The 27304-nt window shown below is 36.7% G+C and overlaps 1 long non-coding RNA gene across 4 annotated transcripts in view; it reads left to right on the forward strand.

Annotated features, from left to right (window-relative positions):
• The window catches only part of LOC112676162 (uncharacterized), a 56939-nt gene extending 30915 nt beyond the window's left edge, over window positions 1-26024 (forward strand). For 2 of the 4 annotated variants that reach the window (XR_003146344.3, XR_007407342.1), the window contains exons 2-5: window positions 10411-10570; window positions 14428-14626; window positions 15399-15523; window positions 20671-21231. This is a non-coding gene — a long non-coding RNA (uncharacterized LOC112676162). The other 2 variants (XR_007407343.1, XR_004810959.2) reach the window with 2 other exon arrangements.
• Window positions 26025-27304: the final 1280 nt, after the last annotated feature.

Raw genomic sequence — 27304 nt, forward strand, 5'->3', positions numbered from 1 at the left:
TTTTCTCAGTTTAAAATACAACTGACTAGAAACTGGGTTCAACTTCTGGCAAACACCGGGCTTTAGAAATAGCTGTTCCATAACGAGCACTGACAGGGGTGCTGAGCATTGCATTTGAATACTCTCGTTTAATCCCCATAACCACCTAAGATAGGTACTATGATTGCCCTCATTTCCCAGATGAGGAGATTAAGCCTTTCAGAGATTAGGCAACTTGCTGTAATCTACACAGTTAGGTGTATAAGCAAGGAGTATAATGCTAGAATCCTCATTGTTAACAATTTTCTATATCCCAGACTTTGTCTAGAGCTAAGTCCTCTGATTCATGGGTCAGAGATTAGGATGTAATAAACCCCTTAGTTAAATGGACAACAATAGCATCCCGTTGAGGGGTTTCCTTTAGAGACAGCTTTCGGTAGCATGTTGGGTCCAGTGAATCTGTGATGTCTCGTTTTCAGAATGGAGGGAATGATAGTGATACCAGTATCGTAAATTAAATGGTAATGTTGGGAAAACATTATGAACTCTTTTAGACAAAGGACATTTGCTTCAACACACATAAGCAACAAAATATCATGGCAGTGGAATATTTTCTCAGTAATTAAAAAATTGATTTCTAAGTGAAAAAAAAAGACTAAAAAAGAGATTAGTTATCAATTTAGTAGCTTTTGGAAGGAGATCATATTACCTGAGGGAATATGTCCAATTGAGGGATAATGAGAAGTTCGCAAAAAGGAAAACATGTTGTGGGCTGGATGAGATGCACTGACGCCTACCATCCATCTTTCGTACAGGATCACTCAGTAAATGTGGGAATGTCTTGATTTTGTGATGGAAGGCAAAAGGTAACCAATGATTTCTTTATAGCTTAAAAGGTAGTTTAGAGATTGAATATGATGCATTGTAAATGTTATTAATTATTTTTCTATTTTAGGTCCTGGCATAAATATTTGAAAATCTTTCTTTCTTTCTTTCTTTTTCTTTCTTTCTTCTTTCTTTCTTTCTTTCTTTCTTTCTTTCTTTCTTTCTTTCTTTCTTTCTTCTTTCCTTTTTTTTTTTTTTTTTTTTTTTTGGCAAAGTAGGGCATTTAATTGTTTGGATGTTCTTAGAAATCACACTTGAGTCCAGAAATCAATTACAAAAGAGATGTTCTTGACTCCATTTTTTTTAATGTGGCATTTTCCATTTGGTCCTGAACAGGTTTTATAAGCAGAAACTCTGCCCATTCCGATACAAGTGGCTCCTTGCTGTGCTGTTTTGGACTTTCAATCATGAGTGACATGCCTGCAGTCCAGAAAGTCTGGGTGTCTCTTCTAGCTATCATCATCTGAAAGACATCTAAAAGGGTTTTATAGTGCTTGAGAGCATTAGGTTTCATTTCTTGCATTCCACGACGTAAGAGGAAAAGTTGATCCACATGGACATGGAAGGCTCACTTCTGCATGAACTTTTTGTTTTTCTATCAGAAACAATCCTCCCTTCCTTTCGTCATTCCTTCCTTCTTCCTATTTTTTTTTTAAGATTTATTTATCTATTTGAGAGAGAGAGAGAGAAGGGGCAGAGGGAAAGGCAGAGAAAGAATCTCACACAGAGTGTGCACTGAGTGTAGAGCCTGAAATGGGGCTTGATCCCACCTGAAACCAAGAGCTGGATGCCCAACCTATGGAGGCACCCAGGTGGCCCACCTTCCTTCCTTTTTGGTAAGGCTCAATTAATTTAAAAATTGTTGACTCTTTCCTGGAGATACATTGCCCAGCAAAACTAAACCCATTTCTTCTTTTTTTTTTTAAGCTTTTCTTTTTTTTATTCATGAGACACACACACACACACACACACACAGAGAGAGAGAGAGAGAGAGAGAGGCAGAGGGAGAAGCAGGCTCTAATGCAGAGAGCCTGATGAGGGACTCCTGGGACTCCAGGGTCACGCCCTGGGCCAAAGGCAGGTGCTCAACTGCTGAGCCACCCAGGGATCCTCAAAATTAAACCCATTTCACTGAAAATGACATCTACTAGCAAAAACATGGTTATTTTAGTACTAGAGACATGTTTGCAGAATGACTAAACTTGCTAAGTAGCAAAACATAAAGACAGTGTACCGAGATCAAGAAGAGTCAATTATCAACCACTCTGTTGTTTTTATATGATATAGACTTACTAGGCTTTTAAAGAAGTATTATTTCAGTAAAACAATCCACAAATAAATACAAAACAAAAGGGCAACTGTAGGGGCATATTGAAAGTAAGCTTGCATACCAAAAAGTAAGTGCAAATTAGATTTGAATATTCATGAGTCACAAATCATTGACAGTTTGAAATAATGCAAAACAGCTTTATAAATGAGGTTAAGGCAAGGGACATCAAAGAAATGCATTGCTAAATCAATAGCAATTTGATTGTGCATATATACTTGTAAATTGCGGTTACAGTTTTTGTGACATGGGAGAAAAAATACTGTGTATCTGATGAAAGAGGAAGACACATAAATATTCCTTTTGTATGTTATACTTTTCTGATTCATCATATACTTGGATACCGGCCAGGTAGAGAGTGGTTGGACATCCTATTTCCCCCCAAGACAAAGTTTCCTTTTCAGAGACAGAGTTTTAGGCTATGTCTGAAGTGTCCTTGCTTGTTCGACTAAACAGAATTCAATATACAACAATTCTTTTAGAGGAGTTGCTTTCTAAAATAAAGGTTATCAACTAACACACAAGACTAGAGAATGACTCAACTCTTAAATCCCTTCATGACAAAATAACTTCCACGGGTGAACATATAGTTTTAATGACTGACTACTTTCCTATAGAAGGATAAATTCAAAGTATAGGAACAATTTGTAAGAATACTTTCAAATAATTTGAGAAATAAAATATAGGCAGCTTTGCAATGTAAATACAATGTTTTCATTTTGTCCAGCAAATAACTAGTCTTCAGTCTATTGTTGGTTCTTTTGTACTTGTGGCTTTTGGTGTGGGCGCGTGTGCACACGCTTGCATGTGTATGGAGAGATATTTGAAATGGTAGGGCTTACAAATTAAAGATCTGTTTAGGGACTTACAGCAGAAATGTTTCCAATTAATTTTTTTTCAGAAGTGTCTCCTTGGGTTACTATCTGGAAGTTATGAAGTATTTCTCCAAGATGTTTTCTTCTGCTATCCTCTTTACTGTGTTCTGTCTGCTTTCTAGGATGATTGATGAAGTTGGTGACATCACGTGAAAATCGTGGCACATGACAGCACTAATTTTGGAAGAGGCTGGGCATTGTGGTCTGTTTAGAAAATTAATCTATATCTACTTGCTGGACCATGCTTTAAGGCAGACAGTTAGATTTGGCAGGTGAAATCCAGATGTGGTATAATTAGAAAGAGAACTTTGCATTGTCTCTACTTCCTTGCTCTGTTAAGAAAGAAGCTAAGATGACTTGTATGCTATTAATAATCAAGAATATCCATAACTTCCAAAAGCAATGACCTTGGTAATTTGGAAGGTTTTAATGTGAAGCCTGCAATTATAATTTGTCAATATTGATTCAGCTCAACTTTGGCATTATATTTGTAACCATACCTTGTTATTTTGGTTCTCAGGTGTTATTAACTCATTTGATTTCAATAAGCAAGTATTTCTATTACTCCTTTCAGCAGATGTTTTGTCATGACATGGTATGAGACCATTTAGAAGATCCAATTTCATTGAAATAATTTAGCTATAATATTTGATTTAATGATTACCAGTAGCAGCTTTCTACATAGACTTTGAATACCATTTTTTCCCCTCTGTTTCGGCTCCATTTATTTCATTCCTCTATTTAGTTCCCAAATCATTTTAGTTCCATTTATTCATAGTTACTAAACTTTCTTGACAATGAGGATAATTTACAATATGTGATTATTTTGATTATTTTGATTAAGTTCTTCTTCATATACATGTGTGTATTGAGAGTTTTAAAAATCAGTCTCTAAATCAAAACATAATATGTTGGACCAGCAAAGGAATTTAGACATTTGGTTCTCCTTCCTTGCAATTTGAGATGAGAGAAAAATCATTTGGGGTTTTTCCTGCCTTTTTAAACTGGGGGAATTGAAAATTTTTTTTAAATTTTTGATTTCTACAGCAGGAAAGTGTCTGACCAGCCAATGCCATCAACAAGATGAATTTCCTTAGCCATCTCCCTTGTCTAGGATCAAGAAGTTAGAGGGCCTGGTGGCTGTCATTTCTGGTAATTCAATATCAAAATGAAGGAAAGATAGAATAAAATAAAAGACTTAGCATCGATTCTGAGTTACTTAACACTGACTTACTGAATTCCAATGAAGTCTTATCACAGAAAAGAAACAGTCTCTCTCTATCCCAAATGTCACTTTGGGAGACCCTTGTACCTCCTGCTCATTTTGCTATGTAAATAGAATTAATTTTATCTTGAAAGAGTGGCAGTTGAGGAACTTCTGTTTCCTATTCTGCCACTAAATGCTGCTATGAACTTATACAAAGTACTTCAAATTCTCTGAATCTGTTTCCTCAATTATAAAAGAAGAGGTGGGTCTAGAAGCAATCATTTTTAAACAGTGCTTCTGAATCCAGAGGACACGAGAAACCCGCAAGTCTTGGTTGGGGAGGAAAGATTAGCTGGTGGAACTCAGGGCAAAGACTATCGCTTTTTTCCTTGTTTGTACACTGATCTTAGCAGCATTTGCTTTGGGTAAAGGGACTTAAAAGTTTGAAAACATTGAATTTAAAAGATAATGATTGCTAAGATTTCTTGTGTTTTGCTGATTCTGATCTGCAACCTATTTTGTTTTCAAACTATTCCAGTGGATATTTTATTTTTTTAAATTTATTTTCTTTCTTTCTTTCTTTCTTTCTTTCTTTCTTTCTTTCTTTCTTTCTTTCTTTCTTTCTTTTTTAAAGATTTTATTTATTTATTCATAGAGACAGAGAGAGAGAGAGAGAGAGGCAGAGACACAGGCAGAAGGAGAAGCAGGCATCATACAGAGAGCCTGACGTGGGACTTGATCCCAGGTCTCCAGGATCATGCCCTGGGCTGCAGGCGGCGCTAAACCGCTGCGCCACCGGGGCTGCCCTCTTTTTTTTTTTTTTTTTTTTTTTTTAAGATTTAGTTAACACACACACAGAAAGAGAGAGAGAGAGAGAGAGAGAGGCAGAGACACAGGCAGAGGGAGAAGCAGTGTCCATGTAGGGATCCTGACATGGGACTCGATCCCAGGACCCCCAGGATCACGCTCTGAGCCAAAAGCAGATGCTCAGTCATTGAGCCACCCAGGCATCCCTGACATTTATTTTCAGTTTTCCAACATAGAGTATAACACCCAGTGCTCATCACATCATGTGCCCTCATTAATGTCCATCACCCAGTTACCCCATTCCCTCATCTACCTCCCTTTCAGCAGCCCTCAGTTTGTTCTCCAGAGTTGAGTCTCTCATGATTTGACTTCTTCTCTTATTCTAATGAATATTGTAGTAGCAAGAATTGTGATGTTCTTGGCATTTCCTTTAAAATAGAGGTTGTAAAGAAAAAAAAAAAGTCCTAAAACCTTATGGAAGGGAGGCCTAGAGAAGACAAAATGGAACGTGAAATGTTAATAAAATTTCAACTGAACTTAGGTGTGATGTCGAGACAATTACCTAACATGGGCTTTCACACCTCTTGGGTGGTTCTGCTCTTTTCCTGCACACCTTCGGAGGGCACCAATACATTGTAGTTTAACCGAATAATACCCTAGAGGTTGAGTAATGCACCACCTACATGCCTGTTCCAGGCTTGGCTTCTCCATCTATCCAATAGCTGCTTCTGTTTTACGGCCTACATCATAGATCTTAATTAAGGTGGCCCCCACTCTGTTACTACCTCCTGTCTTCAAGAATTAACTGCTCTATGCTTAAGTAATTTTGTTTCTAACCTTTTCTGGGATACTTAGAGCATTGTATTATAGCTAATTGCATTTGGGTGTCCATCTTTGTTTTTAGGTCTTGAGCTTTTAGAAGGCAGGGGCTAGATATTAATTGTTTTTGAATTCTCAATCCAGTACTCATCTTGGAATTTTGAAATACTCAGAATGAATGTACTTTGAAAATCTATAAAGAGTAGTAAACTTATAACAGATTACTCATATAATTCCACTCAAGTAATTTCTTTCAAGGCCTTGATAAAAGATGATAGTAGCTCTATTTTGCCTTATATATTCAACTGTTCAATCCAGTGCAACATATACTATGCTGATTGTGTGGATTGCACATTTAAGGAGGTGTCATGCATAAACCTCATCCAGGGAGAAATAAGACCTATTTCCCTTCATAATTAAAATATGAAATAGCACACAATTAATGCTATATTGTGAGCATGACCAAAATGCTTTAGAAGCTCTAAGGATTTGGGATTAATTGAAGGATTTTACATAGAATCAATACTTTGGTTTGGGAGAGCAGTAGGATTTCAGACAAAAACATAGAGTGGGAGAAGGCAAGGTAGAGCATTGTAGGCGAAGGGGATTTCATGGCATGCAAAAATGATTATATATTAGATACAGAAGTTAAACAGATTTTGTAGTGGTTGGGGAAAAGGCTGGAAAATTAGGTAGAAGGCTTAATTTTTTTTTTTTAAGAGAGTGAGAGCATATGAGCAGGTGGGGAGGGGGAGAAAGAATCTAGAGCAGATTGCACTGAGTGTGGAGTGGGACTTGGGGCTCAATACCACAACCCTGAGATCATGACCTGAGCTGAAATCAGGAGTTAGACACTTAACCAACTGCCATAAGGTGCAACAGTAGAAGACTTACTTAAATACCATACTAAGGAGTTTAAAATTATTTCCATGGAAAATTAGAACTGATCAAAGGAGAACAAAAGCAGAAAAACTCTGGTTTACAAAGTTCAGTCTGGATAATGCCATGTAAAATGATTCAAGGAGCAAACTTTGAAGACGTAGAAAGGAGTTCAAGCAAAAGACAGCCTGAGGACCTTGTAACATGGCTGTGGAAAACAAAAAGGAGGGAATGAATGTGGCAACAAGATAAAGTAAAGGATGAGAATGTTAAATAATTTTAAAATATTTTCAATTGATATATAAGTGGTATGACAAAGATTATTACACAAGCCTTCAATCCACTAATATTAGTTTTCAACATCTTCGATGCCTTCAAAGTTATTTATAATATTAAAGAAATTAATCGTTAATAATATTAATGTTTATTTTTTACTGAGGTGGTAATTCTATTCTTCAATCTACTGTCACACTTGTCACTCTTGCCATTAAGTAATCAATCTATCAAGGGTCTTAAAATTGTAACAACTGATGCCTTAAATGTCTCATTTTCCTATTTTAGAGTTCAGGCCTAGAATACCTCTTAATAACTTTAAACAGAATGCAAAAATACCCATGTTGATAACATATACAAATTTAGGATACTCTAACTTTAGTATATAAAACTAAGTTATCACCTAATGTTTTCTTTAAAATAGTAATACACTGTATCTTATTAGTGAATTTTGACTTGGACTCTCCTAAATACTAAATGGATGTCCCATATTAAGTTGTAAAAAGGTAACTCAAGGGTTAGTGGCATTGATAGGAGACCCTAAGATCAGATGTGCCCAGATGCCCGGGGAAGACGGTCTGGAGAAGAAAAAAGAAGCAGGTGTATATTTGGAGTTACTGTGCTGCTGAGTAACAACAAATGGGATTCTGCTATATACTGGTTGTAAACTGGGTGTGGAGTCCACGTTGGAGCGCAGGAGAAAAGGAAGATGACAGGGCAGATGCCTCAGGGATCCTCTGGTCTCATCCTCTCTTATTCTCCTGTTCCTTCTCACAGAGGATTAGGGGCATCCTCCACTCCTCCTCTGGGACTTGCTCTTCTTCATTTCTCAAGACAGGGCTGGTAGGGTGGCCAGGTAATTGGAGGAATCTTTAACTTAATAATAAACTCAGACATTTAATTATCAGTCTATCTAGACCCTGATCTTATCTTTGGGTAGGGAAATCATATAAACCTTATAGGTTAAAAAAAAATCTTAAAAAATATATAACACATTCCCTTAGAAATCCTTTCTGGAATCCAATCTTTTACTATATGATTTGAAAGCATCACTTATTTTATTTTTATTTATTTATTTTAATAAATGAAAGCATCATTTATTAAGGGTGCAATTTATGTGCAGAACACTATAAAGTATTTTAGTGATTTATGCAGGTAAAAGCATTCTTACAAAATTTCGATATTTTGTCATTGAATGCAAATATAGGCCATTTTGATTGAATAAATATTTCTAACTGATCAAAATTGCTTATATGCATCAACTTTCTCAAATGTTTTATTGCATTTTTCTAAACAAATAGTTAATAGCTAAATCTCCACTTATATTATTTTTAAAAAGAGAGAGAGACAAACAAGGGATGATTAACACAAAGTTCAAGATGATGTGATCTATAGGGAAAGAAAGGGTTTGGGGAGAGGCTCAAGGTTACAAAAGTACTGGTACATTTCATTTCCTAAGTTGGGTACAGAATAAACATGTCCATCCTACTTACTTATTTGTATATTTTGTATGTATGCTATAAATATGGTTTTGAATTCACTGAATATTTGATAAAATTATTTAAAGGAGAGAATTACAAGACATGATTCAAATAATGGTAATAAAATCATGTTTTTAAAAAATGTTTAGGGCTGTGGAATTAAGCAATGGACTTTTTTTTTTTTTTTAAGATTTTTATTTATTTATTTAGGAGAGAGAGAGCAAGAGTGAGAGAGAGCACAAGCAGGGGGAGGAGGAGAGAGAGACGGAAAGAATCTCAAGCAGGCTCCAAGCTGAGCACAGAGCCACCGTGTGGCTGGATCCCAGGACCCTGAGATCATGACCTGAGCCAAAACCAAGAGTTGGAGAGGTTTAACCAACTAATGGACTGTTTCTCGAAGTGTCCTGGGTTTTCTGTTCCAATCTATTATGTAAATAGGGTATTAAGTACTATAGGGAAAAGGGACGTATAAAAACGGAAAAAGACTTAAGCCTGGTGCTAAGGAATTCCAACTCTTCCAGAGACTTCCTGCCTGAGTGATACTGGCTGTGCAAACAGGCTATGGGAAACATCGACCTCTGTTTCACACAGGAAAAGACCACTGGCAACTGGCAGTGAGGGTGTGGGTTTTGCATAGCTCTTCCTGGAGTTCAAATCAAAGCATGTAATTTGGTCGCATGATATCAACGAGTTGTCCTCATTTTCAGGATGATTAATTACCACGGCGTCATTTGTTTTCAAAATTCCAGATTAATGTTTACTGATTAAAACTAGTATAAGACTGAGAGTGGTGGAATGCTGACACCATTCAGCAGAAATCTCAGTGGGGTCTGTTTCCTCAGAAATTCACCTTAGTCGTTGCTATGTGTTTTTTCTGGTCTTCCTGTTCAATTTTTATTTTTCTTTTGGCAACCATATTTGCTCTGAATCGCTGAAAAAAAAAATGTCCTAGGCTTTATTAGGAAATGGGATCCTAATAAAAGTAAACTACATGGCCTGGGTACATTCAGGATTTAGATCTCCTCATCCTGAAATGGAGTTGAATCAGTAGCCTAAAGGTTAAAGCCTCTAAATCCCTTTATTACTCAAAGCCTATAATCTCTTTGTTTTAACCAAGGCTACATAAGAATGATAGAACTTCTCAGGTAACAAGTCAAGAAATCTCAACCTCAGATAAGAATCGAGCTCTTTGGGTTTGCTCTCTGCACAAAATATTTAACACCCCAAGAGACTGTTTTGGATGTTGTTTATTCTGATGGCCAGATAGATTCCTTTGTTTTGTAAAAGCCACATGCCCATTTTGTTTTCTTAGGAAATTTTTGCGCTAGCACCCTATCATTAGTTGCTACCAAACTTCATATCTTTTGTTCAAAGCATCTAAAAATAAAAGTAGTTGTTTAACTAATTTTCTCTTGAGCTTAATTTGGCAATTATCAAATCACATTTGTCAATACAACGACTGCATCAGATGTAACCCAGACATCAACATTTTAAAAAGCCTCTCTAGCCTTTCCTATTATTTCAAAGTTATAGTAGCTACAAGCAAAAATCTTGCTTCGATCAATAAGAAACAAAAATGTACTCTTCTCTGTCATTTCAAAGTCATCTATTAAAACAGCTCAAATATAAAATTCAACTGCACTGGAATACAAATAGAACAGCATAATGAGGCTTATGTTTAGAAATGCAAAGAGCATTTTGGGAGTATTTTAGGAAGAATTAATATAATTCTAACTATTAATATTCTTCCATCATTTGATTTTCATTCTTGTACATTTGGATGCCATAAAAATGCTATTTTTAAGGTTTATAATTATTTCTTTCTCTTTTCCTTTCCTTTCCTCTTTTCCTTTCCTTTCTCTCTGTCTCTCATTTCAGGGCTGATATCTCTTGCTACATAGTGAAGCATTTTGGAGAACTAAAATTTTTTCTCAGACCTAAGAGGCCAATGTGAATACCAAAATGATATAGAGGACCCAGAAGAATGACTCTTGAAATCATAGTAGTTTACGTGAACTCATATTTAAATAGATTCTTGGTAAGTATGCAGTATATTATTAATGACTGCTTATTTACTTAGCAACTGTGTTTGTTTTTGGCAAATTAATTTTATGCTGTGATGTGGAATAATACTTAGCTTTCTATAACTGTTGAAAATGCACTAGCAATATTGTGTCACGTGCTATGCTTAATGGCCATTGCTAAAGCTAGACAGAAATATGGTAAGACAGTTAATTAATACCATTCATTTTGCCTTTACCATTCCTTAAGTTTTCTAACACTAGAAAATATCGATAAAAGCTTAAAAAATTGTTACGTATGGCTGGAACTCAAAGTTCCTTTTTGACATCATTGTAAGGAATACTGTTCATCTTATATATCTTGATATCCTATGTACAGAAAGTGACATCTACTGGAGAAAGCAGAACTGAATATTTACTTTCCAAACTATTTTCCTGGTAAACTTCCAGGCAAGTTGCACTATCCTCGAGATTATCTCAAACTTTTAGAATAAAGAAAGATTTTATTTAGCTTATTGTGGTATAAAGGCTGGCTTGTTTTGGTTATCATTTTGTCAGAGATGCCCTCTGGGAAAAAGTGTTATGAGGGCTACATAAATGATCTCGAAAGAAACACTACCAAGGACTTCTGGAAAACACAACTCTAGCACATTCTCTTCAGGGTGAAATTGAGGTTCTAAGTCACTACAAACCAGTGAGTGGTGGATTTGAACAGAAGTCTTTTGTCATAGTCTGGAAACATGTTTGGAGAGCGTGTCATTTCTTTAAACGGTCTGGAATAGGAGTTATGATAAAACCACGTTTGGGATTCGAATTTATAACTTCTCTCCGATGTAAAGGCATCCCCATGCTACTTTGAAGCCTAATCGCTTCTGTTTCCTCATGTATAAAAAAATGTGTTTACCTCCATGATTTAATCAAATCCTGTTCTCAGGGCATTAGGGGATGCCTCTAAGGTGTTTCTCACTCATGGACAAAACTAAGTAGTGACCCAGAGCTCTGAAAGACAGAACAGACATAAGCTTCTTTCTTGGAACAATTAATTCCCAATATTCAAGTAATCACTCTTTCCTAAGGAAAATAAAAGGCTTATCTTAGCAGAAGCTACTGTGACAGCCATTTTCAATACAGGAAGAGTGAGGCACAGTTACATTTGGTGAGTTCACAAATTACCGTAAGACTAGGACAGTGACTAACAGTCTTGTCTCTTCGGTTCTAGCATATTACCTTTGTGATAGTACCAAGACTGCTTCCACATTCAGATCCTGCTATAGAATCCTCTGTAGTTAAACATCAGATAAATGTCATATTTTCTACTTCTAGTTATCATGATCATATAAAACACTTTTTATTTTGTTTTTATAACAATGCTCTTGCACTCCCTCTGCTGGCCTAGCTAATTAACAATACCAGGGCCGAAGTAGTCCTGGTGTGTTATTTGTGATACCTGTGGATGGGCTGATAAAACCAACAGTTTTGTGTTGGAACCCAAAAAGCAAAGTTGTGTTGATTGGCCTTCATCTGAAACAAATGGGCCAGAAGAAGTTTGTAGATGATGAAAACAAAAACCGTGTTTGTTTTTACACATTTAAGAAAGAATCTAACAAAATGGATAAATTTACAAATCTTTACAAATGTGTCAGTCTTTTCAAATAAAACAAAGTTATTCTTATTCTATGAAAATGTATATGTATTTAGTAGAAAGCATATTTTATTACAAGGTGTATTAATTCTGTATCTCTGTGTTTACACAATGGACGATTAAATGAAAGTTTGCCTGGCTCTGTTGGTAGGACTCTGAACCCCGATTAGACATATAGCTGTTCAATGGATCTACTTCCCACATCCTAGAGTTCCATTATGGAGTTACAAAGAGAATGACAGCACTTGGCAAATCCCAGGCCTAATCATAGCATAGAGAAGTGACTTTTGGAAGGTACATTACCAAGCAATTAGGACCCATTTAATAAATTACCCCTTATGCAACACTTTGAACCCTAGTGGTCTGAAGAGGTTAATGCACCTCTCACAACGGAGTGTTACTCACTTTCCAGGGGTAACTTCAAGGCCACAGTTAATCCAAACCTTCTTCTCATCCATGGCCTCTTACTCTTGAGCCACTCTGTAGTCTGGCATCAGTAAGCCCATATACTTGCATTGCCCCTTGTGCATTTCACATGCTTCATTTTCTTACAGCTGAATCCATTGGGCGGGGTATGCATGAGGCCAAATGACTTTGTGCTGTGCATTAGCTTCCTTTGGCTTTCATGCCTTTTATTTGAAATCTTTCTGTTTTTCTTATTTATAGAGAATTTTAACTTCTGGGTTTAGTTTAAATGTTACGTCTGATGTAATTTACTTTCCTCCAAAATTGTTGAGTAGCAACCACATTTTAAATGAATCCAATACACAAAATTAGGTTTCAGGATATTATTAAATTTGGAAAAAACCCGCAGTAGATATGTATTTGTAAACTGGAATCTTAACTATGGCTAGACACTAAAAACACTGAAATACATTTAAAATATAACTGTAAGGGAGAAAAGGCTTTGATGCTAGAATTAGACTTTTAGAGTTTTTATTTTAATTTTTAAAAATACATTCAACTTGAGTTTTTGGAATGAAAATGCTGATGAAACACTAAGCACATTTATTTAGAAAGATAGCCAAGGGAAAAAAAAAAAAAGATAGCCAAGGAATGGAAATGGAATATAAAAATGTTAGTGTGCCTTCATAATGGCCGACATCGCTGTAACATGTCATTGGTCTGCTGTGACATTCCTGTAAATCATGAGCAAAATCATCATGATTTCTAGCACATTTATTGAATGTTTCTCCTGTCCAAGACTCTCCTGAGAGCTTCAGGAGATGAATAAGACGTGGCCTATGACTTCAAGAAGCTTATAATTGTATTGTAGAGCTCAGATATAGGCATACGGAGAAAGAGCCATAATGAATAGAAGATTATGGTAAGTACCAAGTTTGTGTCCACACAGAACTTGCTAAGGGAATTCAGAGAAAGGAGAGGTATCTCTGTTCAGAAAGAATTAATGAAAAAAATAAAATCTGTGCAAACCTTTTGATAGAATTTTGACAGGAGAGCTGAAAATTAAAGGAAATGCGCTAATGTGGAGAAGTAATTAAAGTGGTCTTTAGTTGTATCTGTGAACATATTTTGTAGGATATGTTTGAGAGGCAGCTTTTCAGCATGAAAGTGGATGCAAATTTTTTGGAATGTTCTACTTTGCTTTACCTTTATTATATACAGAAAAAGAAATATGACAAAACACATTTTTAGTCAAGTAATGTAATATAATATGAAAAGTACTGATATTGTCAACCTGATGATCAGGATATATTTTAATGGTTTTGGTTGTTATTGTTTTTAGATAATATAACTATAAAATGACAAAATACTGTTTTCCAGGATTTTCGATGGTTCACTGAGTTGTATCTTTTAAAATCTCTGCTTCTTTCACTGTAACTTGGAAAACTTTTCCATATTATAAAATGTACTTCCTTACATCCCTGTAAGAAACAGACTGTGTTTGGAAATCCACCTTCCACTTGAATCTACAGTACTATGGCAATGTGGGTTTATGTGGTCTGAAAGTCTTCTCTATTTGTGCTGTGTAATTTGATTCTCATCCAAATTTGTAAAAATGTCTAGGCCAGAGATGTGACAAATTCTTTACCATGTCATCATCTCAAAGCTCTATACAAAGAGCTGAGGATCATGTAGCACACTAGATGTGGTGCGCCACTGGGTGTAAATTCCCTGGTTGTATCTTGAAAGCAACCTCTATTTCCATAGCACAGTTGCAAATCGAAAGTGAACTACTATTTTTTAAAAGATTTTGTTTATTTATTTTAGGGAGAGCAAGAGAGAGTGTGAGTAGGGGAAGGAGCAGAGGGTAAGGGAAAGAGAATCTCAAACAGACTCCATGCTGGGTGCGGAGCCTGACATGGGGCTCCATCTCACAACCTTGAGACCATGACCTGAGCTGAAACCAGGAGTCAGACGCTTAACAACTGAGCCACCCCAGTGCCCCTGAACTATTTTTTGTTTAGTGGTAAGTACACATTTTTGAGTGTGGTGGTGAGATGACGTTGCTCTTCATTCATACCTTGCATCACTTTAATCTGATTGTTTATTCCATAAGAAAAGTATTACCATGTGGAATATTCCCTATTGTTTTTACCTCTTGCATTATTCACACTAGTGCCAGGGCAGATTTATTAATACTAGTCTGCAAATATAATTATTCCACATACTCTGAGAATTTACATCCTGGTATACACAACACAGAGTGATAAAAGTAGCACAAGTAGAAGGAAATCACACTGTCTATTGCATTTTTCCACCTATAATTTCTAAATGCATCCAAATTGCTCAACAGCAAACCTTTACTCAATGACTACCATGTTTGAGCACTGCATCCCAGAGATAAAGAACTCTACCATTCTTCAAAGAACCTAGCAACTAGCTGGTAAAGGACTGATACATAGGAAACACCAGCAAACATACAGGCATTCTATAATGACATATTAAATAGAATGGTACAAACTTTTCCTACTATAGACATGTGCAATCCAACATGGCAGCTATTAGACACATGTGGCTATCAGGTACTTGAAATGTGGTTATTGTGAATTGAAAATGTTATGAATGTAAAATATACACTGGATTTTAAAAACATAATATGACAAGGAGAATGTAAACTATCTCATTAATAATTTTAGAATATTAGTTACATATTGAAATACTATTTTGGATATGTTGGGTTAAGTAAAAATACTATTAAAATTAATCTCACCTGGTTTTAATTATTTTTAATTTTTTAGCCTAGCTGTACAAAACTTAAAATTGCAGATGTGGCCCACATTTATTTCTGTTGGACAGCCACTATACTCTTTAAAGAACAGACCAACAGCAAGTGCTGAAAAATCTGAAAAACTGAAAAGAACAGGTGAGATCTCAGCTGGGTCAAACCTTCCTTCATGTCAGGTGGTTTTGCATTGGCATTTTGATGGATCTAGCTAAAAAGAAGTTTCAGATGGCTGTACGCTTGGTTTCAGTTTAGTTGGCTATTTTGTATTTCAAAGTTGTTTTGCATATAGTTTTTTCTAGTTATCTCAGGGTAAGAATGGCTACCCTGAGCATTCTTATTTTCACTCCAGCAGCCCATCTGCGATCTTGAACAAGAGCCAGTGGTCAAATTGTAATTTTACCTTGCCTTATAATACTAGGAGGAGATAGGTCATGGAAGAAAAAAAGAAAAGTTTTAAATAGAAAGAGCCAGAACTAGTTTGTGGGATATTCTTCCAATCCTGAGATGTGTAAAATAATAAGTGGAAAATTCAAGACTCATTGAAATCTGGTTAAGAATATACTTGATTAAGCAGCTTATATAATTATATAAGGCACATTTGTTTTCTATGTTAATGTGAATCATGCAAAAGAGAATTTAAGAATTTCTGTGTTTGTAGATATAAGACTCCAAACAATGACTATGACCATGGTAAGTCATCTGTTTTTGCATCCCAATATATAGGGTTTTGTTTTGGCCCATTCAACATGCCTTCTCCTGGTTCCAGATGATGCAACCCATCAAAAATGCCATGGACAGAGCAAAATGGACCAAAACTTTTCTAAACTATTAATAAAAAAACAATTTTTGATAACCATGCTATATGAAAGAATGGATTATTATTCTCTTTTATTATAAAATTATTGTCATATGAAGAAGTCTACAGCCAAAAAGGAGTATGTTAGAGGAGGTGTCAGACAGTTAATACATAGAAACATTATATTATTTTTCTGAGTTTTGTGTATTTGTGGTACTTGTATCCTTTAGGCTTTGTAATTTGTCATGATTTCTTTCTTATTCTGCAGAAATATGCAGTTAGACCTAAGTTAGCATTGTAAATTTTTCTTACATGTAGCTTCTCAAATTGTATATGTGTCAGGTATAAGATGTGGACTCATCCTTGGGCTGTACTGTATTCCTTCACAGGCCTCACTGTGGATTCTGGGGAAGCATATATTTATTTAATATATGAAATATTTAAAGGTCACAAAACTCTAAAGCATATGTAGAGGGAAAACCTACTTATTATGCTATTGATTCTTGTAACTTCCTTTGCAAACAGTGGATCAGACAATGAGCAACTAGAGACCTAAAGCCTAGACAGATACTATATTATCTATCCCAAATTCCACAACTGAGGCTGATGATCAGGTTCATTGCCACTGCTGAAAGATTAGACTGCCTCCTACAGTGTTGTGATGCAGAAACAAGATGATGGCGAGCAAGAGAGAGAAACACTGAGTGAAGGAGTGTGGGAAGAGGTGAAGGAAAGAAATGAACATTTTATTGAGGGCCTGACTCTGTCAGGTGTTGTGTTACTCACTCTCACATGATTATCTTAGTTAATGAATCTTCAAATGTCTGTAATATATAAAGAAATATCTATGATGTACATTCTTATTGCCTGATTTTATGACTTCCTCATAATCCAGCAGAGAAAGAGAGTAAAGAAAGAGGTCTTTGGAATCACACTGAGAAAGTTCAGATATTTGGATCATGAAAAAAAAATCACCCATTATATTGAGTGACAGTATAGAGAGATTTTTCTTGAGAGTATAAATACTTTCTGCTCTGGGGAAATATCACCCACCAACCCCAAGATATGTAGTAAGATGCATGATCCAGGTTTGCAAAAAGCAATTCTCTTCCTATTCATTTAAGAAAGCAACTTAATTTAGATTTAGGAATACATATTTCAATAATCATAACATTGTGAGTCAAGAGTTCTGGTTCATGTTTCTTGAAATTTTTTTCATGTTTTCCCGAATTTAGCATCGAACACTGGGAGCTACATAATGATTTTTTAAAAACTGCCAACTAGATTTCTTAGGATTCAAGGAAACATGTTTTCCAGGGGTGTTCAAAATTATATTTATACCCTGGATCAGTACTATTGTTTTGTGATGTTTACCTCCAGTGACTGACTGGGCTATATGGTCTATCTGTTCAGTGGTTCAGTGCCATCTTGAGTGTGAAGGAGCTCCCAACAAGAACTTTGAGGAGATATGTCTGATTCTGCAAGTGTCTCTTCCATATGTTTTTTATTTTGTATCTATACTGTATAAGAGCATATAATAGTTTACATAACAGAAGATATGAATTATATCACCCCCTGCCTATACTCCATGTCACTACTTCCTAATGTGGCTTCTTTGGAACAGGTCTTGAAATTGTGTTTTTGATTTTGTGGGCTAGTTACTTTCAAATTTTGTTTGATGACCTCGTTATAACATTCTCTTTCTTTTTGGAAATTAGCTTCAAGTATTATCAAAGGCTCTCATGCCATGCTATTTTTTTTAAATAAATAGAACTTAATGTAAATGATACATATGTAAATAGAATCATAGGTGAGCTCCAAATGCAAGCCATTTTGAGTTGAACTTACAAACAGGTGAGAAAAGTTTAAAGATGAGGAGCCTGCAATTTGTAGATACTTGGATCTGGTCATTTTTGTTTCTTTGGAGGCTTCTGTTGCCTTCAACGTAAGGAATCTATTGTGCATGGTGTGAAGATAAATTGCAGGCTGGACAGTGATGTGCCTGCTTCAACCAGGGGTGCCATCCTCATAGCATTCTCTCAGATGGTGCCTGACACAGAACTGGTACCTAGTGATTATTACCTCAAGGTAGTTTAAGTGTCCTCAAAAGCAAATAAACAGCCATGTTAAATATTTACCTTGAAATAAATGTCATATCTCAACAGCAGAGTGTATTTCTGACATTACAAATGGAATTTAAAGAAGAAAATAATTTTTAGAAACCTATTGTATAAGAACATTTTCCGCAAGACTTTCTTTTTCTGAGGGGTACCTCCACAAAGTTATAATGGGTTTAATAAACTTCTAACTCTCTGGATGGAAAGATTTAATCCAGACATTCACATGGTTTTATAGCCAGAAGCATCAGCCATGAGTAATTATCAAAGACAACTTAGATACCAAGAATTTGGGCTGAAGTGGATCAATGAATTTTGTTCAAGTGTCCAGTTTCAATGCAGTAAACTAAAGACATCCAAAATGATGTCACTATAGCACCATATTCAACTTCTTAAAGTTGTTTTTTCACCCAGGAAAATTCTGAGAAGTTGGATAACAGGATATTTGTTCACTGACGTGAGAAAGAGGACTGGCATTGGAGAGTACAATGAACAGTTATTAAATTAAATATCAGTATCCAGTTTTTCATAAAAATTTCAAATGATATGGGGCACCTGGGTGGCTCAGTTGGCTAAATGTCTGATTCTTTGTTGGGCTCAGGTCATGATCTCAGAGTTTCAGATCAAGTCCAGTGTTGGTCTCCATGCTTAGCAGAGAATCTGCTGGGGATTCTCTCTCCCTTTCCCTTTGCCCACCCCCTACCCATGCTCTCTCACACTTTCTCTCTCTAAGATAAATAAATAAAATATTTTTTTTAATAAATAAAATCTTAATTTTTTTTTTAAATTTCAAATGATACATTTCAACCCCAGTACTTTTTGGAGCTTTGAACACCGGAAAAAAAGATTTATTTACATAAGTACATTACTTAAAAATGTAAATATTCACTTTTTTTCATTTTCCAAATTTTGTGCCAAGAGTGAAAACTTTAAACAAGCACAGCTATAAATTGTTACACCTTGTTCCATAACAGCTCATTCTATGGATTATTCACTGATTAAAGCTCTCTGCCCTATAGTGCTGATCCCCATTGTGCATGCTTCAAAATCACTCACTGCAACCTTGGTTTAGAGACATGGCTCTTCTCTATTCTGGGGAGTTTCATACTTATCACACAGTGGTAGTACTTAATGTATTTTTAGTTAATGCACAGGAAGAAGTGAAAGTCTTCAAACCTGTTGGTATACATAGTCATGTCTACTATACAATAAAATAACCTGAAATTTGGCAAGTGGGTCATTTTTAAGAATGTATTAACCTAATTTATAACTTTATTGCCAATATTAGTTGCTGTTCAATTTTCATGTTTGTGCCTCCACCCTGGGTGGAAACCAAGGCCATGCTGGCATAATATCCAGTAAATGGCTCTATGTGCAAGGAAGAAAGAAATGAGTTTGTTGGCATATGTTTCATGGCATGCTGCTAAAATTTCATTTTCATTTTTTCAAAATTGCAAAATAATCAGGTCGAATTTTCTTAATTTTGACTACATTAATTATGGAGTATCTTTTGTGAAATGTATTGCTTAAAAAATACCAATTGCTTCCAAGTTTACGATCTTTCATTTGCCATTTATTGGGGATTGATGCTACCAGAGCTGAAACTAGACTCCGCCCTGTCGGAACCAGTTTACTGTTCTTTGCTTTCTGTCTTGAAGGGAGGAATTTAGGTGTGATGGGTTTGTTTGGACTTTTGAAAGATTTGATCTTATCAACCTTTAGGATCATTTGTTTCTGAACTCCAGACATCAAATAGAGGTAGAACTATTGATCAGATGATTTGAAGTCATGGATATGGATATCCAGGTAGTAATTATTTAAGTAATTTAAATAATTTTAATTATTTTTGCAGTATTTAAATAAAGTAATTTTAAATAATTTTGCAGTATTTAAATAAAATCTAAAAAAAATAAATTTTTCCTCCCAAGATCTTCCATTGTTTGGAGTTTATTCTATTTTGTTTTTTGTTTTTTATTTTAAAGATTTTATTTATTTATTCATGAGAGACACACACACACAGAGACAGAGGCAGAGGGAGAAGCAGGCTCCATGCAGAGAGCCTGCCATGGGACTCGATCCCGGGTCTCCAGGATCAGGCCCCGGGCCAAAGGCAGGCGCTAAACCGCTGAGCCACCCAGGGATCCTCCCAAGTTTTTCCTAGTTTGATATGCTCACAGCTATTCGCTTTTTCCATCAGGGCATCAATTTGGACCTTTCATTTAGCACTGGTCTCAACCCTATCCCTATAGAACCCCACTGTCCCCAGTTTAACGACACATCGCTAAAAGTTGCTTATTATTAGTCAATTTGAGAATAATCCTAATGTGACAGAATCTTGCCAATGTCTCTATTCATTTTTTTGTTTCCAACAGAAATCCTGGGAACTTGAAGGAGCTGCTTCTAGCAATCTATTAAATAGTCTTCATGGTATATCCTGGAAAGAGGATGGCATGTTTTTGCCATTGTAATTTGCTTTAGTGTAAAATTATGCCACTTGGAATGAAGCTTTCAAGATAAGCAATCATCTAGTGCACAGAGGAGGGGAGGACTGGGACTCCTAGTTTGCGGAACCCAGTGCCATCTTTATTACCTGAAGCTTTTTCTTGCCTTAGTTGCCTCCAGGCCACCTTACTTGCCATCCAACTTTGTAGAAGTTGGGGGAAAACAATAACTCATTTCTATGATGTAGTGAGAATGATATGAAATTACAGATATAAATGATTTTGGAAATCAAAATAATTTACATATAATTCTTTTATAAAAAGAGGACTTTGCTGATGCATTCTTTGAAGAATATGCATTATGGGGGGCACAGATACTTTTTACTGTTTTGCCTGCTTCTTACAATGTTAACGGCACATGTGTATATGGAATGCATGGCATAGGCATGTCTCATTTGTAAAATAAAATATCTGAAATGTTTTATTTTTAAAGATTTTATGTATTTATTTGAGAGAGAATGAGTGGGGAGGAGGGGGCAGACGGAGAGGGAGAAGTAAACCTCCCACTGAGCAGGGAGCCCAATGTGAGGCTGGATCCCAGGACCCTGGGATCATAACTTGAGCTGAAGGCAGATGCTTAACTGACTGAAATACCGAGGTTCCCCTGAATAAATAGTTTAATAGAAAATTCACTGCTATGTCATACATTAAGTTTCATAGTGCAGAGTTCCAAGATATCTTAGAGAAGTTACCAGAACAAAGGTAGGCTCTTCTAGAAAGGAGTGCAAGTGCTCGTGCTCTGCAGGCACACAGTCCCTCTTTTATCCTACGGCTCTTTAGTACCTTCAATTCCCCCTCTTCCTCTGTCTCAATTCCCAGGATAGTTCACCAATAAAGGCTTTTTCTATCTTGGTGAAGTGGTGACTTACCTTCCCTATTTGCAGTATTTAAAATTCTGAGTATCTGACCTGGAACCAGTGTTATAATTTTTTTCCTTTTGCACTCTTTTATCTGTTTTCTAGGTTTTACCATTCTTACACAATAGCTCTCATATATAAATCCCTTATGGCCTTTGTAGATGACATGTGAGGAGGTCAATATGATGGAGTTGAGCTTTTGCAAAGCCACATGGAATGGTACACTCTTTTAAGAATTAGGCTGTCAGTACCGAGGGGTGGTTTTTTTTTTTTTTTTTTTTTTTTTTTTTTTTTTTTTGGAGACGGTCAGGTAGGTGCAGCTCCTGGAAAAGACACCAGATGCCACAAAATTTCCAGAACCCGAAATGACCCAAAGCAAGTCCAGTTTGTAGATTCATACATTCACATACAGCAAACTGTTAAGACCCTGAGGTGAGATATACACTTTCTGATACAATAGCCAAAAAATTCACTTAGTTCTGAGCATCAGCAGTAAATGGACTGTTTTCCCTCTAAGCTCTAAGATCTGGCCCTGGAGTGGGAGGTTTACGACTCCAAGAGAAAGATGGAGGAAATCATAGTGACCTTCAGGCTACGTGAATTTACGCTGCCACTGTCTTTCTATTCCTCGTGTAATAGAAGTTATTCCCTACCCCTACTCTGTGTGAATGAGAAAAATGCCAAGTAAAAGCTTTAAATTACTCAAAGACATGCAAACAATTCAACATCCAACCTTTGCAACAAAAAAGCAGTTTCTCTTGAGATCTGTGAGAAAGGGGTTGAGAAAATGCAAATCTTTATTAAAAGGAAAGAATGAGAAATTTCTAAGTCCTATGGATACACAGCATGAGTCTCAGAAAAGGGTCACGAGGATGGTTAAGGAAACAGGAAATTTTATATCTTGTGGAAGATGGCCAGAAAAAAAAAACCAAAAACAAAACAGAAATAGAAAGTAGCTTGATGGAAATCTTTAGCTTTTTGAAGGCTATGGTGAAATCTGCCAACTAATAGGCGAATAGGAGGTCACACTGTGAAATTAATAACCAGTAAATTTAGAACAAATAAAGCAGAAATGCTTTTGCACAGCATTTAAGCAGCCCATGGCACTGACAACAGCAGGAGGTCAGGGAGCTAAATGCTGCCGAACCAGAAATGAAGAAGTGCGGAGTATCATTGTCATTCTTGCCACCGTCATTTGCAGTTAGTTGGATGATGATTCGGGTGACTTCATCCTTTGCTTTGGAATTTAATTATGATTGCACTTTGTGGAAAGCTAATAAAGATGTAAGACAAACAGCAAGAGTGGAAGTAGATAAGAGGCCCCTCTCCGTGAGCCCACAAACATACTGAACGCGAGAAAACTATCAGATGATACAGACAACCGCCGAGTTTCAAAATCTTGCGGAGACGTGGGTAGGCTGTACCTGGAGAAGTTTTCTTTCAAACTTCCCATCTTCGGCACGATGACATGCAATAATTCTTGGGAAATTAAAATTTCTTTCAACTGACATGATAAACTTGAAGATTTTTAATTTCCCCACTTTCCCAAATTCAATATTTAGCAAGTCCTTTTTTCCTGCTCTGTTAATCCCAGCTGGAACCCCACAAACATGCCTTTTGGGGAATACTGGGTTTGCTGCTGCTGCTGCTGCTGCTGCTGCTGCTGCTGGTCTACAATACCTTGCCTTACAATACCTTGTGTTTCATAGCCCAGGAGGGGCAGCATTACAGGTGGACAAAAAAAGATCCCCCACCTAAGATCATCAGTATATCAGTATATCACGTACTGCAGCTGCCAGGCCGAGTCTCAGCTCTAAACATGTGCAATTTTACAAAATAAGTCTTAAGTGTCATTTTTAGTTTTATTGCTAACTATAATCAATGCTTAGCCATTAGCACCATTCTTTTTATGCATATAAGGATCTGTGGGTACCCCTTCTTACTTTTTCACCCCAGCATATTATTGTCAGCTTGAGTTAATGTTCAACCAGAAATTGCTTGGTGTGATGGGGAGGCAATAAGATAGAGACATTTACTTTTTCATTAATCTCCTCCTTGCCACAATTAGCAAAGGTGTAAATATTAACGCCTCTGATCTAGATATGAATTGAAACTATTATTCATAAACTCGTTGCCACAGAGACCACATTCTTCAAAAAACAGTGACACCTGACCATTTCACCCAGTGTCTTCATTTGTTCATATTTTGGCTGCTAAGCATTCCACTTCCCTGCTACTGTAATGGAAACAACCAAGCTCCATTAGTTTGTATTATTTTTCATTAACTTTAGAATCTCTAAGGTTGAAATTGAACAATGTGTTTTTCAGTTGTTCTTTTTTTTTCTTTTCTTTTCTTTTTAAATGCAGTTGGCCTTTTTTCCTCCCTTAAATAAATAATTTTTTTATTTCAGTATTTTCATTGTAATCATGGTTATAATTGACAGCTTTATAATACCGGGGGGCATGGTTGAGGTCTCTTTCTCTTTTCAAACACTCCTCTCCATCCACAGCCAGGGCTGTTTTCCTTTGTTTCTTTGCTGTCTGAGAAGAGGCAAAAGATCAGAGAGAGTTTCTGGCGGAGGTAGAGTATTACATTCCATTGTAACTAGTAGTTTACATAGACTGTGCAACTAAATGTTCTGTGAAAACAATCAAAAATGACTTTTCATTTTTCCGGTGCACATCCTATGTTTTCAGAAATCTAGAGGAAAAATCTTATGGTCTTGAAAACCTGAAATATTTTGTATCCACTTTTTAATTGTTGATGTGCTGATGTCAAACCACCACGCTGGGTATTTTTAGTGCCTATCCCCATGACTGATAGTGTGTGTAGAAATCAGAAGTAAGGGTATCACTCCTGGCAGAATTGGAGTGAATTAGAAATTCTGTTTTCAAGACGTTTTAAAATATTCACTTTTTAACCTCCTTTTAAAGCTCCCTCTTGCTGTATTTTGCAAGGGTGGGGATTTAATGCATGATGCCTACACATGTGTACATAATATTCTCTACCTTTTGTCTTTAATATTCCTTGGTTTTTAATTATTAAAGATAAGTATTTGAATTATAAATATTCTAGTTATACAGGAATAGGCAAAGCAGGCATATACCCTCAGGCAAAATTCTTCCATTATCCATAATCCTTCTGCCTCCTGCCTCCATTTCTCTGCTTCCTATCTTTATGTCGCCTCAAAAAACACACAGAGGCATTCTTTTAAACCCACCTTCTCCTCCCCACTTAAACCATAGAAATCCCTTCTCAATATGTATAGGGGCCTCTTCCTTGAAGTGGGATGTCATACTTGTCCTAAATATAATAAAGTGCTATCTTCAAGGCATTTCTGCATCCAAAACACTCCCCAGAAACCTGCCGAGCCCTCCCATCTAACCAGTCTGAATGTCACAAATCATAGCCCAGAAACTGCTTTATAGTGAATCATTAACATTGTCAGGAATGACTTGGCAGAGAAAAAAAAGCTTTCCATTAGAGAACTGAGGGAGAATATACAAATGACAGCATTGTCATTCCGCTCCTATTGTTTTATAAAGCTCTGAACTGATTAGTAAGAGTTTATTACAGGGAAATATGACTGTGAATCTCATGGGTTACGCTAGGTGTTTTCATATCTTCCTCTTACGTTTTAGAGCTTCATGGATTATTTTAAATGTTTTGTTTTTAAAATTCTGCTTGCAGTGCTGAATGAAGTTTTATAGGATGAATAAAAGTGCTAAGAAACAGATATGTACATGTGTGCAAAATAGCTGACCTGATTATTTGTAAGTGAAAGCCATTTTTGTGGCCACTTGTCTGGGATCTCAGTCTTCCTGACTCTTTTGCCCAGCAGGGAGGTGACTAAAAGGATCAAAATGCTGCATCAAGGATCAACAAAGGTGAATCTGCATGAGTGTTCTCTGTCTTTGAAGGTAGGTCATGTATCACTTTCTGATGTTGGAGGCCAGTAGAGTTTAGAATCCTTTGTTGTTCTGCGTTTATCTGAGCTTACATCCTGTCCGTCAGAATGGCTGACCAAGAGTTGATTACCTAATACCCATCTACCCTTGTAGAGTGTGGTGGATGTAGCTGGACCTACGAGATCTTCGAGATGGAGGCACTCATTTCCCAGGGGCCAGAGTGCTCCTTGCCGTTGTTTACAGTCAAGCACTTACCTAAAACTTGCCCTTGGCCAAGAGAGGCTATCTTCTCCAAAGTTTCAGTCCTGCCTCGGGTCCAGCCTGATCCAGGGACTAAACCTGGCAAGATTTCTGGTGGGTCATCCCAGCTTCAGGGTACCCAATGACTGAGGCTGAGCCTCAGGCCTCTGCTGTGATTGTATCACAGTTCAGCATCTCTCAACAAGTCTTTTTTTTTTTTTCTTTTTTTACCTTTCCCTTACAAACATCATATCTGAGAGCATTCCCCAATAAACCACCTGTATGCAAATCTCAGGCTCAGAGTTTCTTTTCACAGGAAATTCAATGAATGGAAGTTGATACTGGGGATGATCCTAGGAGGCAGGCTCTAAAACGGGATTTTGGAATTGAGTTATCTGCTGGCTGGCTGGTAATTAGGACTCCATCACTGGTAGTAGATATGGTATCGATAGCTCTGGGATGTAGCCATGGTGCATTTGTTAAAACTTTTCTTGATGTTGAATTGTGATGGGATATTCACGGAAGAGAAGGCATTGCAAAGTGTAATATCTTAGGTGCTTGAGAGCTTCGGAGTAAATAGTAATTAAAGGACTATAGAATTGGATAGTTTTTGCTGCAAGTTACCCAGGCATTGGAGAAGACATGAAAGGCTGAGGGTGATTAATCACCAAATTAAGGTGAAGTATAAAAGCCAGAGGGCCCCCTTGGCAGCATATAAAGAGACTCCCATCTCTTGCAGCTGCAAAGTGAAAAAGCTGAGGATCTGACTCAAAACTTAATAGGAGTAGATTATCTCAAGAGATGGTTGAATTTTGAGTCTGAGTTGTCTCTATCAAGTTTGGGGTCCTGATTGGGAAGGAGTAGGACCCTGAGCCAATATCCTTCAAAATACTGAATGCCCCCCAATTTCCCTGACCCTTTGAGCCTGCAGAAGTGGCCCACTTTTCCCTGTCAAAAGCTAGTGTTCCTCCCTTATCTGAAGAAATGCAGAGGCTTCTGACCAGTAAGATAGCATGTGGCCCTTCCCTCAGAAGCTATATTCACCTCCCCTCCTGGTTACCAAAACCATAATGAGGATTAAAGCACAGCACATTCCAGCTGGGAAAGTGGTGGCCTTGATGTGCTAAAGGATCCAGTCAATATGTACTTATGAGACCCAGGAGAGTATGTTTAGAAACTGGATCCCAAAGATGTTGAATTAAGGGGGCAGAACATAAAGTTGGAAAGGAGAATTTATTGATAAGAGAACACTATTCTGTGATAAGGATGTAACCCTCTGTCAAAGACTCCAAGAAAAGAAGCTAATATGCTTCTGTGATGGTGCTTTGCAGTTTATTTACTTTTAAAAAAGATTTTATTTATTTATTCATGAGAGAAAAGGCAGAAACACAGGCAGAGGGAGAATCAGGCTCCTCACAGGGAGCCTGATGTGGGACCGATCCTGGAACTCTGGGATCATGCCCTGAGTTGAAGGCAGATGCTCAACCACTGAGCCACCC

This window comes from Canis lupus, chromosome 30 (genome assembly GCF_003254725.2).
Source record: "Canis lupus dingo isolate Sandy chromosome 30, ASM325472v2, whole genome shotgun sequence".
Classification (NCBI taxonomy): Eukaryota; Metazoa; Chordata; class Mammalia; order Carnivora; family Canidae; genus Canis; species Canis lupus.